Here is a 6,065-nt window from a genome sequence, read left to right as displayed (position 1 = left end):
TATTGCATTAGGCAAATCTGGTGCACAAGACCTTTTTAAAGTGTTGAAGAGCAAAGATGTCAGCTTGAGAACTAAGGTGCGCCTGACCCAAGCCATAGTACTTTCAATAACCTCATATGCATGCAAAAGCTGGGCAGTGAATAAGGAAGACCATAGAAGAATTGATGCTTTTGAGTTATGGTATTGGAGGAAAATATCGAAAGTACCATGGGCTACTAAAAGAACTAATAGATCCATTTTGGAAGAAGTACAGCCAGAGTGTTTCCTGGAGGCCAAGATGGCCAAACTTTGTCTCTCCTACTTTAGACATATTGTCAGGAGGGAGCAGTCACCAGAGAAGGGTATCACGTTTGGTAAGGTGGAGGGTCAAAGAAAAAGAGGAAGACTCCCAATGAGATGGATTGGCCAAATGGCAGCATCGATGGACTCAAGTGTGGCAACAGTAGTGAGGTTGGCCCAGGATCAGACAGTGTTTCATTCTGCTGTGCATAAGATCACTATGGGTCGGTACTGACTCAATGGCACCTAACAACAACTAACTGAAAGGTTGTTGGTTGAAGCTTATCGGTGTCTCCAAGGGAAAAAAGAATGGGTAATCTGTTCCATTAAAGATTACTGCATAGGAAACCCTATGGGATAGTTCTATCATATAGTTCTGCTTTGAGTTGGAATCAACTTGATGGTGCACACAATGTTGGGTTAGATAGATAGATAGATAGATAGATAGATAGCTTTCAGAAGACACTCTGAAACTTGCTCTTGAGCATACAGAATGTAATGTGACTGTAAGAAGTAAAGAAACAAAAAAGCCAAATAGAATTTTTCAAAGGACAGCTCAAGAAGACAAAGTAAAGTAGTATAATGAAATGTGCAAAGACTTGGAGATAGAAAACCAAAAGGGAAGAACATTTTCAGTATTCCTCAAACTGAAAAAAACGGAAGAAAAAGTTGAAGCCTTAACTTATAAGATTGAAGGATTTTCTGGGCAAAATATTGAATGAATCATGAAGCATCTAAATAAGATGGAAGGAATACACAGAGCCACTGTACCAAAAAGAATTGGTTGATGTTCACACATTTCAATACGTAACACATGATTAAGAACCTATGTGATTGAAGAAAGAAGTTGAAGCTATACTGAAAACACTGGCAAAAAAAAAAAGGCTCCAGGAATTGACAGAATGCAAATTGAAATATTTCAACAAACTAATGCAGGGCTGGAGGCATTCATTTGTCTATGCCAAGAAATTTGGAAGACAGCTATCTGCTCAATCAGTTGGAAGAGGCCCATATCTGTGCCCATTCCAAAGAAAGGTGACCCAACAGAATACAAAAATAATCTAACAATATTATTAGTCATGCATGCAAGTAAAATTTTGCTGAAAATAATTTTAAAATAATTGCTACAATAAAGCAACAGGGAAATGCCAGAACACATATCAAGGGGATACTGAATGGTTTAAAATCAGGAAAGATGTGTACCAGGCTTGTATCTTTTCACCATATTCATTCAATCTGTATTCTTAGCAAATAATCCAAGAAAACAGATTATTACAAGCATGTGGCATCAGGATTGGAGGAATACTCATTAACTGCCTTCAATACGCAGATGGAACAACCTTGCTTTCTGGAAGCAAAGAGGACTTGAAATATTTACTGATGAAAATCAAAGACTACAGCCTTCAGTGTGGTTTGTAGTTCACAATTGGACCCATAAATAACAGCATAACAAATTAAGAAAAAACTGAAGTTTTCAGAGACTTCATTTTGCTTGGATACACAATAAATACTCATGGAAGCAGCAGTTAACAAATCAAATGGCATATTGTATTTGACAAGTCTGCTGCACAAGACCTCTTGATAGTGTTCAAGAGCAAAGGTTTGAGGCCTAAGGTGCTCTTGACCCAATCCATAGTATTTTCAATCACCTCATATGCATGTGAAAATAGGACAATGAATAAGTAAAACCTTAGCAGAATTGATGTATTTGAATAATGGTGTTGGAGAAGAATTTTGAAAGTACCATGGACTGTCAGAAGAACAAACAAACGTGTCTTTGAAGTATAGGCAGAATTGTTCCTTAGAAGAGAGGACAGCAAGACTTTGTCTCTTGTATTTTTGGCCATGTCAGGAGATACCAGTCCCTGGAGAAGGACATCATGGTTGGTAAAGTGGAGGGTCAGCGAAGAAGAGGAAGACTCCAATAAGATGCACTGACACAGTGGCAGCAACAAAGGGCTCAAAAATGACAATTGTGAGGATGGTACAGGACCTGGAAATGTTTTATTTTGCTATACATTGGTTCACTATGAGTCAGAACTGACTTGACAGTACCTAATAACAATAGTAAATACCAGTGCTTAGAACATGGGTAGTAACAGATTTTCACAGAGAGCTGAGTAAATATGACCTCATAGGCATTACCAAATTAGGAAAAGGGACTTAGATTTGAATCCCATAGGAGGTCAATCGCTAATTCAAAGAATGCACTCTGTTAGAACAAGACGCAAAGTACCAGTGTACGTCATGGGATAAGTACTTCTCTTGAAAACCTTGAACTCAGGGGTCATTAACCTGCTCACATCCCTGTGCAGCTGCTCTTGCCCCAGGATCCACTTTGCTGCACAGTTTTCCCTGAGGAGCACTCTGCCCAGCCCAGAGCTCCTCCCTCGACTGTAGGAAGCCCTCAGGGGGAGTTCGAATGCCACAATAAAGGTATGGTGGCTTCATTATCCAGAAATGTCACAGGGGGATAGCTTTAACAGAAATTCCTTCTTGCACAGTTTAGAAGATGAGAAGAGCAAGTTCCGAACACCAGATCCTAGGGGAAGGCATCCTCTCTCTGTCTGCTCACAGTTGAGGAGAAAGGTCCTGTCTCCTTCCAGTACCTTTGGGCCACAGGTTTCTTGGAGATCTCCATGTGTCTTGACACCATTCTTTTCTTCCCTTGGATCTAGGAGTATTCAGTCCCAGAACCCCAGTTCCAAAGGACACACTCCACTTCCGGCTCCTCTTTCTTGATAGTAGTTAAGTCCCTTGGACCTCTGTTTTCCGGCTTCTTTTATCTCTGGGAAGATAAAAGATGTTGCAGGCCACACCAGGAAACTCCCCTTACATCGAGCCAGAGCTATGAGGGGGTCCCACCTTTAAGCCTCTTATTTGTTTATCACATCATATCACATCATGGGAGATCATCACATAACTGCCAGATTATATCATTACTGTCAGACCACTAGGATCATGGTCCAGCCAAGTTGTCATAGAGTTTGACGGGTGCACAATTCAATCCCTGACAGAAGAAAAGCAGCCCTTGCCTCCCTCTGTGCTGCTGTTTTCAATCTGGGCTCCTGGGTGACTTCTGCTTAGTCTTGCAGTCCTTGTTGGACTCTGTGTTCTCACAGAGCTACAAGTCCATTGAGCTCAATGTTACAGGGATGGGATGGGGCTTCTTTATTATCTTGTCAGTTTTTCTTACATGTTTATGGGAAACTCTCGCTTTTCTTAGATCCCAAACCCAAATCACTCATGTATATCAACCCTCAGAGGGTCACTGGTCCCACAGAAGAGGAAACTTAGAGTCATAGTTGGGGATCTAAGGTCCATATTTGTTGTGGTGATAGCTGTTCTGGTTGTTAACTGCCTGCGAGTCTGCCCCTATTCATGGCAACCCCATGCATAATGGAATGAGATACAGTTGTGGTCTGTAGGATTTTCATTGGCTAATTTTTGGAAGTAGATTACCAGACCTTTCTTCCTAGTCTTAGACTAGAAACTATGCTGAAACCTGTTCAATTTCATAGCAACACACACGTCATTACTGACAGACAGGTGGTAGCTGTGTTTGAGGTGCATTGCCTGGGGATTGAAGTTGAATCTCCTGCATTTAAGGTGAGAATTCTACCACTGAGATACCAATGCCCCCATCAGGCCCATTTTTGGTGAGTGAAAAAATGACATTCAATTTTAGAAGCAATGATTGCCATAGAAGGAAAAAGTAGAGGTGGTCAGATATGTACTGAGGACTTTGAGAAAACAGATTTTTAAATGTATATGGAAAAAAAAATTAAATATGATTAAATGGTAGGGAGAAATTTTTCTAAAATGACGATAAAGGACTAGAGATTTAACTTTGACTCTATAAACTCTGTGAAATTGTTAAGAAATCAAAAGAAACTAAAGGGGTGCATTAAGAACATTCAGATAATGCTAGACTTGAGGCCAGGTTATTTTAAAAAAAAGTTGTGGGAATTTGACAAAAAAAATTTTTTTTCCTCCTAAGTTCCCCAAGCAATGGTTCTCTAAACACAGATTCCATGGTGTTGTTATCAGGACTCCCTCTATGGTTGTCGGAAGTCTATGATATATTCCCTTGGCCTTTTGAATTAAAGGAGAATGAAATTAGCCTCCAACCTGATGGCGTAGGTCCCTGCTAACTTACAGATTGATGATTCAAACCCAACCAGTAGTGACACAGAGGCAAATACTTGGTGATCTGCTTCTGTAAAGACTGTCTTAGTTAAATGTCAGCTCCAACTCGTAGCAACCCTTCATAGGGTTCCCAAGGAGTGGCTGGTTGGTTTGAACTGCTGACCTGTGATTAGCAGTCTAATGCTTATCCTACAGCAGCACACCGGGACTCCTCTGTAAGGATTACAGCCAAGAAAACCCTATGGAGTAGTTGTACTCTATCATACGAGTTAGCAGTAAGTCGTAACGTAGTAACATCAGTGAGGATGAATTTTTTTTTTCTTTATCTAAGGGTTGCATTGTCTACAGACTAAATGCATGCATCTTGGTTCTTCCTCTTCTTGTGGTATGTTCCTGTCCCATCTGGGATTCTGCCTGTTGCGTATGAGAAATGTCGCTTTCCTAAAGACTTATGGACAGATTCTGGAGAAGAATATTAGTCTAAATATGCCAGGTCACCGACTTTTAAAATAAGGTTCCTGAGTAGAGTACAAGCAAATGGTGCCCAGTGAGTCAACCTCCACATCTGCCCAAGCCTGTTGGGATTCACCATGGATGTGGTGCGCAGTGTAGGTCCTTGCTCATGAAAACACTCTGAAAGAGTATTCTAATTAAGAAAAAAGTAGATTGCATAAAAACACATTCTAGCACTCTATAGTGGATTATCCAAACAATCATTTAAAACTATTTAAAAGATCTACACAGACAGCTAAATTTTAAAACAATACCATTTCCTTTTATTAATACAGATAGGGTTTCAAAGCTTTTAGTTGTTTAGTACTTGATGCTTCTACATATGCAAAGTGTCTTGTGAAATTCCAGTGTATTGTCATTGTTAACTGCTGTCAAGTCCGTTCCGCCCCACAGCAACCCTGTATAGGGTTTTCAAGGAGCAGCTGGTTACCCTGAAGTGCCAAAATTGTGGTTCAAACCGATTTTGCAGTCCAGCACATTAATTCACAGCGCTGCACCAGTACTCCAAGTACAATCTGAAACTTGCTAAAAATTTATCTGAGAGAGTTACAACCTGGATAAGTTTTTGGTGGCATGTCCTGATCTATTGCACAATTTTAGGCAGGATTTGAATAAAGACACAGTGGGAAAGCTCATCAAATTTTCAGATGACAGAAACCTTAGCAGATGGAAAACACAGTAGATGACACAATCAGGCCACAAGAAGATGTTGGCAGGTTAAAGTGATGGGCTACACTTAACAGGATGAAATGCAATAATAAAAAGACAAGATCCTGCATCAGAGTTTCATTGTGAGGTGGATGAATACAGAAAGAAATGATCACATACAGAGACGTCAAGGCAGAATGGATCAACAAGGCAGCTGGAGGGATCCATGAATGTATATGCTGCATAAAAGGAAGTATTAGCTCTAAAACAAGGAAGAAACCAAGTCTGCTAGGACTTTCTGCTTTGTATGACAGTGCTGTGTCTCATAGAGGGGACACAGACAAACTGGGGTGTGTCTCTAAAATAGGGACATCATGCTATAGTATGAAATGGTGACAGGAGGGGTTAATCATAGGCAATAATGCCACAAGTAATATTTTAAGGATTGACACATTCAAGAGAGAATTTGGCTATGA

The sequence above is a fragment of the Chrysochloris asiatica genome, unplaced genomic scaffold (assembly GCF_000296735.1).
Source record: "Chrysochloris asiatica unplaced genomic scaffold, ChrAsi1.0 scaffold00022, whole genome shotgun sequence".
NCBI lineage: Eukaryota > Metazoa > Chordata > Mammalia > Afrosoricida > Chrysochloridae > Chrysochloris > Chrysochloris asiatica.
This window is presented reverse-complemented; position numbering follows the sequence as displayed.